The sequence below is a fragment of the Rutidosis leptorrhynchoides genome, chromosome 8 (genome assembly GCF_046630445.1).
Source record: "Rutidosis leptorrhynchoides isolate AG116_Rl617_1_P2 chromosome 8, CSIRO_AGI_Rlap_v1, whole genome shotgun sequence".
Classification (NCBI taxonomy): Eukaryota; Viridiplantae; Streptophyta; class Magnoliopsida; order Asterales; family Asteraceae; genus Rutidosis; species Rutidosis leptorrhynchoides.
This window is the reverse complement of record NC_092340.1, coordinates 237,368,776-237,385,905: the sequence shown is the minus strand read 5'-3', so window position 1 is coordinate 237,385,905 and position 17,130 is coordinate 237,368,776.

The following is a 17,130-nucleotide window of genomic DNA, read 5'->3' as shown; positions in this document are numbered from 1 at the left end:
TTACTAGCTAAAATAACTTTTCAATTCCGTTTCAAAATAGACAGTTTTGTCACATCTCCAGCAAGTCAACTTTGACTTCTCAATCAAAACAGTCTTATTATAACCTCAATAGATACGTTGCCCTTTCGCCAACGTTACCGGGGAATCGTTTATATTCACCACATTAGCAATAAACTTACCAACAACTTCACTGATCTTTGACTTTCAAAAAAAAAAATCATTATAATTATCGAAACCCTATCATATACTCATTCGTACCTTATAACAAGAATTGCCATACCAATTATTGAGAATTAGCAATCAGTATTTTGAAACCACGCAGCATATCTACATCAACAATTACATATACACACAACGTCTACCTCCAAGACTTACATTCTTTGAATGAGAAATTTCTGAAAAACACCCTAAACTGCGAACCAGTTCTCGAAATTTTGAAAAATGCTGATGAAGCAGCAAAAACTGTAAACGACCTTAACAGTAAAAAGTTGGATGATAAAGGATAGTATATTGGCAAAGCTCAGAAAAAGAGAAGCTTTGGAACTGGAAAACGGATTGAGCAAAGTATGAAGGAGGCTATGGACAAATCACAAAGGCTGAACCTGCCTTCAAAGAATCCAAATGATTCAGTACTTGCTGAAGTCATTAACGAATACCTTGCTCCTGACTCTAAATCCCTGCGGATAATATCCTTCATCATCCTCTGATATTAGACATTCTAAGATATCATCGTATCTTTCATTATAAATATCATCCATACTTCTGAAGATATTTTTATAATTATTCTTATCTGAAATCATTTACCTCTTCGCGCTATCTGTATTATATCATAAAAGAAACTATTTTAGTTTCTAAATTCTGAAACATTCTAGTTTAAAATAGGAATATTCTTGAAGAAGTGTTGGGAGCTGAAGCATGAGTTAGTATAATATAATGACACTTGATCAACGTGATTATATTACAGTAATTCATGCTGAGTTTCTAAATGGAACATGATGATTCACAGATCATAATGTCATCATGTGCTATGTTACACGACTCTTGTATTCTCTTTGATCTCTAAATATCAAGAAAATATTTCTTGATGATTCGGCCTTTTCCGAGGTATTCTGGTAATTTGACAAGTTAAGATCGTGTCATTACAATTTCCTTCCTAGAACATTAACAATGTTCATTCCGAAATTTATATCTACGAATTCTGGACCATTACAAGCGGTGCTTAATCGCAAGAAGAAGAAACGAAAGGACAAAGCTCCGAACTAGAAATGGGAGTATAAATCATAGCAAATAGAAGAGAGCATTAACTGTGGATGACAATGATTATATAAGGGAAGATATAAAACCCAACAACAACCCAGAAATCACAAACCGTATATATCAATGCATATAGCAATATAAAGCCACGGGAGAACTAAAAACACTATAAAACCAAGAGTATAGTAGAAGTAAATAGATTCTTCCGGAGGCAGATGAAAAAGAAGAGCGACAGATATGAAAGTGAGGAGTATATCAAGAATCAGCACTGGATGAAGCATATTGACAAATACTTTAAAATATGAGTTGAGAAGGTGTGAGTTGTAAGAAAACAAATGAGGTGGATTTATAGTGAAATATCCGACAGAGAAATCAAAATAGATTATCGCATTAATTCGAAGAGGATCATAATTTCCTTAATCGCCGAATAATCAAATCCAATATAGATTACAAAGATTTTCTTTTCGGAGATCAATCGTGATGACGTTAAAAGATACAATGAATCACTATTATCTTATTTCGATAACTTCACTCACACGCTTCGAGTAATCGAATTATTTTACTCATTCTTCTTGAACATGATAAAACTCTATAATCGTTATAATAACATTCTCATTGTTAGTCATAACGACCTCTATCAAATTTCGGGGACGAAATTTCTTTAACGGGTAGGTACTGTGACGACCCGGAAATTTCCGACCAAATTTAAACTTTAATCTTTATATTATTCTGACACGATAAGAAAAGTTTGTTAAGTTAAATCTCAAGAATTTTAAACTGTGTTCATACATTCATTATAACCTCGACCAAATTCCGACGATTCACGAACCGTTATATATAAATAGATATGTTATGTATATATATATATTATAACTTGAGAATATTAATAAAGTATTAAACGTATAATACTTTATACGAACGTATTTGTTTCAATATGATTTTCCACGAAATTAAAAAAAATATATATATTAAATGATTGAATTATCAGAAACATTGAATTATGATTACAAGTCTCTGTTGAGAGGTCCACTATGATTTGAGAAAATCTATTCCTCTTAACGATATTCAGAATAATTTGTAAAGCTATTTATAAATAAAAACAAAAAGTGTCATTTACGAAAGTTAGACAAAAGTTAGTGGAGAATTGGTTTCCATAATATTCTATTAATCTATTTTCAAACGTACAAAGACGTTTTCAGTTTAAAAAGAACTTTATTATTAAAACGTATATAACTTTTATAAATATCTAGAATCACTTTTGACAACTCATTACTTAACCAGTATAATAAATATAATGATATTTATATTTTATTTCATTAAATATATATAATGATTTAAATTAATATTATATATATTTATACGCGTATTATACATACATAGTTTTTATACTTTTACTATATTTTAACTATACCTTTACTTTACTTTTACTTTTACTTTACTTTAACTTTAATAATTCACTTTAATAATTCATACTTTAATAATTCACTTTAATAATACTTTAATAATTCATACTTTAATAATTCACTTTAATAATTCATACTTTAATAATTCACTTTAATAATTTATACTTTAATAATTCACTTTAATAATTCATACTTTAATAATCTACTTTAATAATTCAAAAATCTATTATAAATAGAATTCAATAGGTTTCATTATTTCATAGAAACTTGAAAATATATTTCTCTAAACTCTATCAATCGATTTATGTATATATATATATATATATATATATATATATATATATATATATATATATATATATATATATATATATATATATATATATATATATATATATATATATATTTGCTCTGTATTATTTAAAGATATTATTAGTATACATAAAATATTACGACGGAGTGCTGTCCGAGTGATTTCAAAATAGTTTTTTTGAATGAGTCGAAGCTAAGGAAATTATGGGTTATAGCTATGGAGGTGATGGGTATGGTTCATGGGTATGCTCGTGAGGTCAATCTAGTGTTTATCATCTCCGTTGCGTCTACGTACTTTCCTGCAATATTGAATCTCAATATTGATACGTTCGTGAATCCGAGGCCAACCGTGCACTTGTTAAATGACGTTATATGTATTTTTACTACGAAATACAGTATTGTGAGTTTCATTTGCTCCCTTTTATATATATTTTTGGGACTGAGAATACATGCGCTGTTTTTATAAATGTTTTACGAAATAGGCACAAGTACTAAAACTAATTCTATGTGGGTTTAAACCAGAAATATACCCTTAGCTTGGTAACATTAAACTACTTATCTATGTACGGTAGGCGCGAATCCTAAAGATAGATCTATTGGGCCTGACAAACCCCATCCTGACTATGGGATGCTTTAGTACTTCGAGGTTATTTTAAACACACCTGATCTGGTGTACTTCAGAGGGTAAAACATGAACGTTAAGGCTTGTTACCGGGTGCCTACAACTTATAGAATACTTTTATACACTTGTGAGTGTACATATATTTATAAACGGAAATCTTGTGGTCTATTAATATATTGAAATGATTGTTATGATAAACCTATGAACTCACCAACCTTTTGGTTGACACTTTAAAGCATGTTTATTCTCAGGTATTAAAGAAATCTTCCGCTGTGCATTAGCTCATTTTAAGGATAATACTTGGAGTCATTCATGGCATATTTTGAAAGACGTTGCATTCGAGTTATTGAGTTCATCAAGATTATTATTAAGCCAATTATAGTTGGATGTATTATGAAATGGTGTGCATGCCGTCAACTTTTGTTGTAAAGAAAGTTTGTCTTTTAAAAACGAATGCAATGTTTGTAAAATGTATCATATAGAGGTCAAATACCTCGTGATGTAATCAACTATTGTGAATCGTTTATAATGTATATGAACGGGTCCTTTCACTAACCTTGTATTAGGAAAGTAACACGTCCAGTATACTTGCTCCGTATATTACCTTTCGGTAAACTACCGTCCGGTTGTAAAGGAAAGTGTTGAACAAGCAACTGTTAAGGCAATGTCCCGTGACATGCTTTTGATTATGGCCAAAAACGTGTCGGATGCAATTACTATCCTTTGTAGGAGTAATAGTAAAGATCACCCTATAGTTTTTTGGTCTGGCACAGTGTCCTTTCTTCGACCATGCTATGCAACCACCATTCTTACGGTTGACACCCGATTTGGTTCAGGTGACCCGATGAATTCCAGGTGAATTCCTAGGATTTTACGTTCAATGGTAATGAACGCATTGAAAATGGGTTTTCAGAAAACAAATCGGTTTGTAATTTGATCAAAATATTTTCTCGTTCAAGCTCGAGTTTAGATATCATTGAATTCCATGAGTTTGAATTCTCAATCTTTAAGGTCAATCTCAAGGATTGAGTAATATCAGGCTTAAAAGCTGATTTTTGATCTTTAAGGAGATTATCCTTTCTGGGGATCTGATTCATTAGTCTTATAAGCTAATTTGCACGGTGCCCCCCATTGTACGAGACAGATCCTCTCATGGTTAGGATAAGTCTGACCACTTGGTGACCCTGTTTGATGCTGAGGTCCGTGGATTTCTAGCTGATTTTCGAGAAAACTTTTCAAGGTTTTTCGTAAGCTCTACAACTGGTCTGGATGACAACTTCCTGACCTAAATCAAGAAGCGCGTGTCTTTTTTTCGGAAGACTTTACTTCCTTTTAAATTTTATTTATATTACAATAAACTGGGTAAAACTGATTAATATCGTCCAAAACAAAAGTATTTTCAATTATTTGTACAAAAATATGTGATATATGTTCTAAATAACTTGGTAAATTTTTCCCACACTTGGCTTTTATTTTCCTTTATTCCATTTTAAATGAATTCTAACATTTTGGGTTGTTTCTCGATTTATGTCCTTTCCGAGGTAACAATAATTTCGGTGTTAACACCTAGTTTTATCGTTCATAAATATGTATAAACATGATTTTGAGTTCATTTTTTTGAAAATTTTGAAAATTTTTACTAGAATTGGGTAGTCAGTATATAAGACTAGGGTTGTTCTTTATTATCAGAGAGCACTAGATTCTAATACAACTACTGCATTACTAGTATTTTTAATGGTAATCAAGTGTTTAAATTTAAAATTATAAAAATTCGAAAGAATTTAACCCTTTCTCACACTTAAGATCTTGCAATGCCCTCATTTACAAGAAATCGGTACAATTTAAATTATTGAGGGTGATTAGCGTAGAAAAATGAATAAATTTTACCAAAGTTTCCAAACATATTGGCGTTTGTTTATTGAATGATAAATGGTGCACGTCATTTGTTCATTTCGTCTTGTTGATACATCACATTTGTTTTTCGTTTTGTCGTCAAAATTAGTAGCTTTTGCTGAACTTAATGCCAGTCTTTGAAAGTTCGCTGTTTTATCCTGTTGTGTACGATTGATAATATACATACATACAAATAATAACATGCATGGTAATTTGAAATGGGACTTAACATCCCACTTTCAAATTATAAATACGAAATATTAATAACAAAATAAAAAAAATGTTAAAAATTACATAAAAGTATCACAATATTATATGTTTTAAACATAAGTAAATAAAAATAATAAAAGATAAAAATCACCAACGGGAACTGTATCAATCTGGATAGGGGTTCCAGTTCATGTCGTCGGTCAGGTTCCACGGTTGGTTATAGGTGTGCTAATAGGCTTGGTTGGGGTCGTAGATAGTAAATAGTGGTCGCATATCGGGCTGGTGTGGCGGATAGTAAGCAGGTCGGGTCGGTACGTAGTTATTTGGTACCTGAGATGATAGTTGGCTCATGATCTGATACTGATGATAGTGCCATCTATCATCCTGTCGTTGCCTGGAATGCTCGTACACATTCTCGGCGTGCCAATGCTCGTACTGACTATGTCTAGCCTCGTTTGTCATTTCTACCTCATCTATACACTGGTAAACGTCCGTAACAGCCTCCTTAATGACATCCCTAATGTCATCCGCTTCCTCCATTTTCTCATCTGAACATCTCTCTACCTGTGGATGAGAGCCCTGATATGGTACTGCCTGATTGCATCTCCTCTTTAATACCTTTACACCTTGATAGACCCGCAATCCTAAAGTCTCATCATGTTCCCTACACATCATCAGTGGATCCCCTTGATCCCTATCTACACCCAAATACTCTCCAATGAGAGTAACAAAAATACCTCCTCCTATTATTCCCCCGTCCTGTATTCCTTCCACCATTTTAGACAGATAAAAACCAACGCAGTAGGGGATATTAACAAAGCTTCTAGTGTTTCGAATACACTTAAGGTAAAATAAATCGTGTAAGGTCATTTTCTCCTTGTTGTTACCCCTTTTTGTAATCGAATTAGCTAAAAATCTATGTATAATACGAAGCTCTGCTTTGTTAATATCTAAATAGGAGTGTCTTCCTCCCCGCGAAAAAACATTATAATTTGACATACGCCTCCAGATGGCGTGCGCGTCAAAATTCCTATCTACCCTCTCACCATGATAAATCAAATTTGTACAATCAGGTAGTAGTAATTCGGAGGGAGTGTAAATCTGTAAAGCCCTGGCCATGTCCAGCATGGACATCCTGTACATCCTACGGCCAAGTAAAAATCTAAGAAAACTCTTATCATCTACCCTATCTACATCCTTATTAAAAGCGATAGTACTCATAAGCTCAACACACCACTCTTTATATACAGGCCTACGAATGGTAAATAAACGTTCCCAATTAGGAAAAGAAGAGCTGCCATACCTTTGGATTAGATGCTGCCTAACTGGGTTAGCTAGGTGGACCCTTTCCAAAGGCTCCCAATCGATTACCCTCGGTACTTCTACATTTTTCGTTACTAGTTTAAATTTGTTACTTTGGTACGTCGGGTAATCTCTCCAACTTCTATCAATCCTTAAATTGGGATGCAACTATTCTTCATGAATTGTTGGGTGTTCTACTATATGATGAGCGGGAAATACTACGTAAGCAATAAAAAATTGTGGGTCTGGCTCATAGTATGGTACATGCTGATCAGGTTGTTGTTGTTGTTCCTATGGATGTTCTTATTTAGGTTCTGGTTCATATTGCATTTCTGGCTGTGGTTCGTTTTCAGGTTGTCTGGATGATGATGCACCGCCAAATTCGGTATATTTCTGTAAAACACATTAAACACAAAATTTATGTATCCAAATATGCATTAGTGTTAGCAAAATAACAACTTGAAACAATTACAATAACATGTTTAATCCATATTAAACTCATGCTCATTTTCATATTTTTATCAATTCTACACTTTTTCAAATAAGCACATATGAAAATGTTTACAAAGTTCATAAGCATTCAGCTCAAATAACATGTCAAAATAATCATTACTAGCAATTAAACAAGTTTCAAATGACATTTATATCAAATTAATCAAGTTCATGAATTTTAGACTTAAAAAGTCTACTTTAATTCTCAAAAATCATGTTTAGGATCAATGTTTGGATCATTTAGCTACCTAAACATGTTACACTACTTAATTTAGCACTAATTCATGACAAAAATCGGCCATAACCTGTTTATATCAAAAAGCCCCAAATTGCTCAACAACACAAACCCTAGATTTCTAAAAATTTTGAAGTTTTTGGCTCCAAATCATGTTAAATAGCATCAATCTAGGTTATACATGCATAATATACTAACAATTTAACTCTAATTACACTAGAAATTAACAAAATCAAATTAGGTAAAAAGTAAAATTATCACAAAAAGTAGGAAATTTATGGGTTTAGGGGTGAAATTTTTACCTTTTTGCTTCCCCATCTGAGAAAAGGCATGATTGTAGCTAATTGTAGAACGAAATTTGGTGAAAAATTGATGATTTTAGGGATGATTTGGGAGAGTATTCGAGTATGTAAGTGTGTGTGTTTGTGAAGAAGCACAACAGCTCGTGCCTTTTTGTTTCTGCCGAGAATTTTGCCTCCATGCGATCGCATGAGGTTACAGGGTAAATCCCATGCGATCGCATGGGTCCCTGATTTTTTTTTTATATAAAATCATTTACTTATTAAAAAAATAATAAAATTAATTTTAAAAATTTGTTTCTTTTAAGAGTGAGGGGTTTCGGATCGTTGTCCTAATTTCTCTCTCAATAAAATTTTAAAATTTGTCATTTAAAAGCGTTTGTTTTAAAAGCAAAGATTTTTGGATTTTTTAATGTTTTTGGCATACTTTAATTCAATAAGATTAAAAATAATGATAATAAAATTTCTCGTCCCTCCCTTGGGCAAAGCAATTTCGGTTCAACGACCTAGTCTTCAACTCACGACGAATTTTAAATATCAAATTTTTAACTTAATGAAATAAAGTATATTTTTTTTTCACACCAAACTTAAATTTAAAATGCGAAAAAATCATACAAATATCATTAATATTTAGTTTTACAAACTTATATTAAAAATATTAATTTTTAAAATATTTAAAAACTTAAATATATTGGTTTTAAAAATTACAATAATAATTTAATATTAATTTAAAAACAAGGTAAAAATAATTAAAAAATCTTTTTGGTCTTTTATCCCACTTTAATCAATCAAATATTAACAAAAATATACGTCCCTCTTTTTGGGTAAAGTAATTTCGGCTATATTACCTAGTTTTACTCCTGACGAATTTTTGAAATATTTTGGATTGATTGATTAAAGATATTTATACCTTAAGAATAAACGGTAAATTTCGCAGTGATGTAATAAATTTTTGTATGATATCAATAATTTCGGTTTCGCATACCTAATTTTATTGAATATCAATTTAATACTTTATAGCAAACGATTCAGCGTTTATTATCAAAAGGTTAAAAGCAATAAATAAAAACAAATAAAAACTGTACATACTTACCTGTGAGAAAGAATTCTCAGAAACCTGCTTTAGTCGACTCATAGGAGAGTCGTGTGATTTAGTTTTCCATAGCTACATAAGCGTAACATTGATTCTTCAATAAATTTTCTTCTAAACATATGAACGGTCCTTCTCTGCATAGAGTAACAAATTCGGTATTTGAATATGTTTGATTGTTCGAACATTTACCTTCGTGTGACCATTTTCCGCATTTATGACATCTTTCAAGGCGTCGTGCTCTTCTGTTTGTTGCGGATTTTGATTTTTCTTTACCAAAATGTGTCTTATGATGATCTTTTCTGAGTTCTTTCCTTACTTCGTCCATTTTGCCTCTTATGAATGATACCAGTTCACTCGGAAAGATGTTATTATTACGTTTAATAATCATAGCGTGTAGTAGTAGACCATGGTTCAGATCAAAGGAATTCTTCATCTCGTAAAACCTAAAAGGAAATAAAAATTCAGAATGGAGGGAGAAGACTAGTTCTTTAGGGTCTGATAGGGAAAGACAATTCGGATTCCATTTTCGAGAACTACACGAAAACAGAAAATATAACTCTAACAGAAATATATATTATCCTTAAAAAGACTTGATTCTCCCCACACTTGTAGTGACCCGAACTTTTCCATGTTTATATATATTAATTGAGATTGATATTTACATGATTAAATGTTTACAACATGTTAAACAATCAAACTTGTTAAGACTTGATTAATTGAAATATGTTTCATATAGACAATTGACCACCCAAGTTGACCGGTGATTCACGAACGTTAAAACTTGTAAAAACTATATGATGACATATATATGGATATATATATAGTTAACATGATACTATGATAAGTAAACATATCATTAAGTATATTAACAATGAACTACATATGTAAAAACAAGACTACTAACTTAATGATTTTTAAACGAGACATATATGTAACGATTATCGTTGTAAAGACGTTTAATGTATATATATCATATTAAGAGATATTCATACATGATAATATCATGATAATATAATAATTTAAAATCTCATTTGATATTATAAACATTGGGTTAACAACATTTAACAAGATCGTTAACCTAAAGGTTTCAAAACAACACTTACATGTAACGACTAACGATGACTTAACGAATCAGTTAAAATGTATATACATGTAGTGTTTTAATATGTATTTATACACTTTTGGAAGACTTCAATACACTTATCAAAATACTTTTACTTAACAAAAATGCTTACAATTACATCCTCGTTCAGTTTCATCAACAATTCTACTCGTATGCACCCGTATTCGTACTCGTACAATACACAGCTTTTAGATGTATGTACTATTGGTATATACACTCCAATGATCAGCTCTTAGCAGCCCATGTGAGTCACCTAAAACATGTGGGAACCATCATTTGGCAACTAGCATGAAATATCTCATAAAATTACAAAAATATGAGTAATCATTCATGACTTATTTACATGAAAACAAAATTACATATCCTTTATATCTAATCCATACACCAACGACCAAAAACACCTAAAAACACTTTCATTCTTCAATTTTCTTCATCTAATTGATCTCTCTCAAGTTCTATCTTTAAGTTCTAAGTGTTCTTCATATATTCTACAAGTTCTAGTTACATAAAATCAAGAATACTTTCAAGTTTGCTAGCTCACTTCCAATCTTGTAAGGTGATCATCCAATCTCAAGAAATCTTTGTTTCTTACAGTAGGTTATCATTCTAATACAAGGTAATAATCATATTCAAACTTTGGTTCAATTTATATAACTATAACAATCTTATTTCAAGTGATGATCTTACTTGAACTTGTTTTCGTGTCATGATTCTGCTTCAAGAACTTAGAGCCATCCAAGGATCCATTGAAGCTAGATCCATTTTTCTCTTTTCCAGTAGGTTTATCCAAGGAACTTAAGGTAGTAATGATATTCATAACATCATTCGATTCATACATATAAAGCTATCTTATTCGAAGGTTTAAACTTGTAATCACTAGAACATAGTTTAGTTAATTCTAAACTTGTTCGCAAACAAAAGTTAATCCTTCTAAATTGACTTTTAAAATAAACTAAACACATGTTCTATATCTATATGATATGCTAACTTAATGATTTAAAACCTGGAAACACGAAAAACACCGTAAAACCGGATTTACGCCGTCGTAGTAACACCGCGGGCTGTTTTGGGTTAGTTAATTAAAAACTATGATAAACTTTGATTTAAAAGTTGTTATTCTGAGAAAATAATTGTTATTATGAACATGAAACTATATCCAAAAATTATGGTTAAACTCAAAGTGAAAGTATGTTTTCTAAAATGGTCATCTAGACGTCGTTCTTTCGACTGAAATGACTACCTTTACAAAAACGACTTGTAACTTATTTTTCCGACTATAAACCTATACTTTTCTGTTTGGATTCATAAAATAGAGTTCAATATGAAACCATAGCAATTTGATTCACTTAAAACGGATTTAAAATGAAGAAGTTATGGGTAAAACAAGATTGGATAATTTTTCTCATTTTAGCTACGTGAAAATTGGTAACAAATCTATTCCAACCATAACTTAATCAACTTGTATTGTATATTATGTAATCTTGAGATACCATAGACACGTATACAATGTTTCGACCTATCATGTCGACACTTCTATATATATTTCGGAACAACCATAGACACTCTATATGTGAATGTTGGAGTTAGCTATACAGGGTTGAGGTTGATTCCAAAATATATATAGTTTGAGTTGTGATCAATACTGATATACGTATACACTGGGTCGTGGATTGATTCAAGATAATATTTATCGATTTATTTCTGTACATCTAACTGTGGACAACTACTTGTAGGTTACTAACGATGACAGCTGACTTAATAAACTTAAAACATCAAAATATATTAAAAGTGTTGTAAATATACTTTGAACATACTTTGATATATATGTATATATTGTTATAGGTTCGTGAATCAACCAGTGGGGATATTCTTATATATACATCTTGTTAATGTCGGTTACCAGGTGTTCACCATATGAATGATTTTTATCTCTATGTATGGGATGTGTATTGAAATATGAAATCTTGTGGTCTATTATTATGATTTGATATATATAGATTAAACCTATAACTCACCAACATTTTTGTTGACGTTTTAAGCATGTTTATTCTCAGGTGATTATTAAGAGCTTCCGCTGTCGCATACTTAAATAAGGACGAGATTTGGAGTCCATGCTTGTATGATATTGTGTAAAAACTGCATTCAAGAAACTTATTTTGTTGTAACATATTTGTATTGTAAACCATTATGTAATGGTCGTGTGTAAACAGGATATTTTAGATTATCATTATTTGATAATCTACGTAAAGCTTTTTAAACCTTTATTGATGAAATAAAGGTTATGGTTTGTTTTAAAATGAATGCAGTCTTTGAAAAACGTCTCATATAGAGGTCAAAACCTCGCAACGAAATCAATTAATATGGAACGTTTTTAATCAATAAGAACGGGACATTTCAGTTGGTATCCGAGCGTTGGTCTTAGAGAACCAGAAAATTTGCATTAGTGTGTCTTATCGAGTTTGTTAGGATGCATTAGTGAGTCTGGACTTCGACCGTGTTTTCTTTAAAAATGATTGCTTAACATTTTTGTTGGAAACTATATATTTTTAACATATGAATATTATGTGATATATTAATCTCTTATCGTGTTTGATATTATGTGATAGATGTCTACCTCTAGAACAAGTCATATTGACTCACCTAATAATAATGAAGAGTCAAATGTAAATTGGAATGATTCGTGGACTGATTCACAAGTTCCCGAAGAAGAACCGGAAGAAGAGTCGGAACCGGAAGAAGAATCGGAACCGGAAGAAGAAATAGAACCGGTGGGAGAAATAATAAAACGGTTAAGTAAAAGAGAATCCTCAACCAACCGACCAAGGTTAATTATGGTCAATGGTGTTTCCGCCAAGGAAGCAAAATATTGGGAGGATTACCAATTCTCCGATGAATTGGATTCCGACGAGAATTCCGATGATGTTATAGAAATTACCCCAACTGAATTTAAAAAGGCAAAAGAAAATAATAAGGGAAAGGGCATAAAATAGAGAAATCTAATTCCAACCCCGATGAACTTTATATGTATCGTCAACCCCCGAAGTCCTTAAGTTGTAACAATGACCCGGGAACCTCTAAACCACCAGGTTTTTCTAAACCAATGTGGATAACGACGGCTCGTATTAGGGGAACATCATATATCCCTAGAAATTTGGCAAAACGAACCAAAACCGAACAAGAAGAAACGAGCGAGTCGGAATAAGATAGTTATATTCGTGTGGTGTAATATATGTAATATAGTGTGCTTATGCTTTATGATATATGTAAAAATTGCTTGTATTAATAAGTATTTTTTTTTATGAATCTAACTCTTGTCTATTTTACAGTATAAAAACACAAAATGGATAGACAACCCAATATTTTAAGAGACCTACCCGGAGACATGATTGATGAAATCTTGTCTAGAGTCGGTCAGAATTCCTCGGCACAACTATTTAAGGCGAGATCAGTTTGTAAGACATTCGAAGAACGTTCCAAGAATGCCTTGGTTTATAAAAGGCTTTCGTTCGGAAGATGGTGAATATCACATTAGGAAATCCATAAGTTACGATGTGTTTACTTTGATGCATATATTGCGGGGAACCCAAATGCTATTTTATGCAACGGGTTAAGAAATTATTTTGACTCAGTATATCCGAATATAGGACTTCATGATTTAGAAAAAGCGGCTAACATGCAACATAAAGAAGCATGTTATGCTTACGGGTTAGTAATGTTCGCTTCTCACCAAAGTGAGAACAAGAACATCGGGCTACAACTATTAAACAAAACGTTCCCACAAGTGACGGAGTCGGTAATTGGGGTAAGAAATGAGGTTTTTAGGTTATTACGAGACTGTTGGTCATTACGTAACCCTCGTCCCTTTGATGACGTTACAACACGCTGTCTTATCAACGGCCATAACGGTTATGTTCCACAAGACCAAGGATGGGAAGTAGTCCTAGTAAAACCAGAATGCATGACTTGTTTCTGGACGTATGAATTACGTGTCTTTATTGCCTTTGCTGAACGACTTGTGTACTAGCTAGAATTATCTTCACAACTATCTTGTATCAAAGTTATCGTGTGCTATATTTTATGCTTTATGTAAAATAAGCGGTATTGTAAGTTTGTAAAATATTGTATAAAAGTTTGAACGCGAAATATTATTATAATCAGTTTTTCATATAGAATTGTAGTAGTTGAATTGTATATTAGCTACTAAGTATGAACTTAACGGGTAGGTACTACCCGAATTTAAACTTATAAAATGCTAATATGAAGAAAAAGCTTTTATAAATGAGTTCATATTATGATACGAAATACTATTAACTACTCTTAATATTCTGTATGATTAACTTGTTTCATTTGACTATTTTGAAGGAAATGGCACCGACTACTCGACACACCGTGAATATGAATGAAGAGGAATTCCGTACTTTTCTAGCTTCAAACATAGCCGCAGTACAGGCTGCGCTACATACCAACAACAACCTTGGATCTAGCAGTACAGGAAATCGTGTAGGATGCACCTACAAAGAATTCACTGCCTGCAAACCTTTGGAATTTGATGGAACCGAAGGACCGATCGGATTGAAACGGTGGACCGAGAAGGTCGAATCGGTGTTTGCCATAAGTAAGTGTACTGAAGAGGACAAAGTGAAGTACGCTACGCATACCTTCATAGGTTCTGCGTTAACATGGTGGAATACCTATCTAGAGCAAGTGGGACAAGACGATGCGTACGCACTACCGTGGTCAGCATTCAAGCACTTGATGAACGAGAAGTACCGTCCCAGAACCGAGGTCAATAAGCTCAAGACAGAACTTAGAGGGTTACGAACCCAAGGATTTGATATTACCACGTACGAAATACGATTCACAGAATTGTGCCTATTGTGTCCGGGAGCATTCGAAGATGAGGAAGAGAAGATCGACGCGTTTGTGAAAGGATTACCGGAAAGAATCCAAGAAGATATAAGTTCACACGAGCCCGCCTCCATACAACAGGCATGTAGAATGGCTCACAAACTAGTGAACCAGATTGAAGAAAGAATTAAAGAGCAGACTGCTGAAGAGGCCAATGTGAAGCAAGTCAAAAGAAAGTGGGAGGAAAACGGTGATAAGAATCACCAATACAACAACAACAGCAATCGCAACAATTATCCCAACAATCGCAACATCAATCGCAACTACAACAAACGGCCCAACAACAACAACAACAACAACAACAACAACAGCAACTACAACAATCATCCCAACAACAATAATAACCGCAACAACAACAACAATCAGAAGCAGCTATGCCAAAGGTGTGAAAAGTATCACTCGGGGTTCTGCACCAAATTTTGCAACAAGTGTAAAAGAAATGGTCATAGCGCGGCGAAGTGTGAGGTCTACGGACCAGGGGTTAATAGAACGAAAGGAACAAATGGTGTCGGAACGAGTAATGGCGGAGCAAGTAGTGTCGGAGCAAGTTATGCCAATGTAGTTTGTTATAAATGTGGAAAACCGGGCCACATTATTAGAAATTGCCCGAACTAGGAGAACACGAATGGACAAGGCCGCGGAAGAGTTTTCAATATTAATGCGGCAGAGGCACAGGAAGACCCGGAGCTTGTTACGGGTATGTTTCTTATTGATAATAAATCTGCTTACGTTTTATTTGATTCGGGTGCGGATAGAAGCTATATGAGTAGAGATTTTTGTGCTAAATTAAGTTGTCCATTGACGCCTTTGGATAGTAAATTTTTACTCGAATTAGCAAATGGTAAATTAATTTCAGCAGATAATATATGTCGGAATCAAGAAATTAAACTGGTTAGCGAAACATTTAAGATTGATTTGATACCAGTAGAGTTAGGGAGTTTTGATGTGATAATCGGTATGGACTGGTTGAAAGAAGTGAAAGCAGAGATCGTTTGTTACAAAAATGCAATTCGCATTATACGAGAAAAAGGAAAACCCTTAATGGTGTACGGAGAAAAGGGCAACACGAAGCTACATCTTATTAGTAATTTGAAGGCACAAAAACTAATAAGAAAAGGTTGCTATGCTGTTCTAGCACACGTCGAGAAAGTACAAACTGAAGAAAAGAGCATCAATGATGTTCCCATTGCAAAAGAATTTCCCGATGTATTTCCGAAAGAATTACCGGGATTACCCCCACATCGATCCGTTGAATTTCAAATAGATCTTGTACCAGGAGCTGCACCAATAGCTCGTGCTCCTTACAGACTCGCACCCAGCGAGATGAAAGAACTGCAAAGCCAATTACAAGAACTTTTAGAGCGTGGTTTCATTCGACCAAGCACATCACCGTGGGGAGCTCCTGTTTTGTTTGTCAAGAAGAAATATGGTACATTCAGGTTGTGTATCGACTACCGAGAGTTGAACAAACTTACCATCAAGAACTGCTACCCACTACCGAGAATCGACGACTTATTTGATCAACTACAAGGCTCGTCTGTTTATTCAAAGATTGACTTACGTTCCGGGTATCATCAAATGCGGGTGAAAGAAGATGATATTCCAAAGACTGCTTTCAGAACTCGTTATGGTCATTACGAGTTTATGGTCATGCCGTTTGGTTTAACTAATGCACCAGCTGTGTTCATGGACCTTATGAACCGAGTGTGTGGACCATACCTTGACAAGTTTGTCATTGTTTTTATTGATAACATACTTATTTACTCAAAGAATGAACAAGAACACGGTAAACATTTGAGAAAGGTGTTAGAAGTATTGAGGAAGGAAGAATTATACGCTAAGTTTTCAAAGTGTGCATTTTGGTTGGAAGAAGTTCAATTCCTCGGTCACATAGTGAACAAAGAAGGTATTAAGGTGGATCCGGCAAAGATAGAAACTGTTGAAAAGTGGGAAACCCCGAAAACTCCGAAACACATACGCCAGT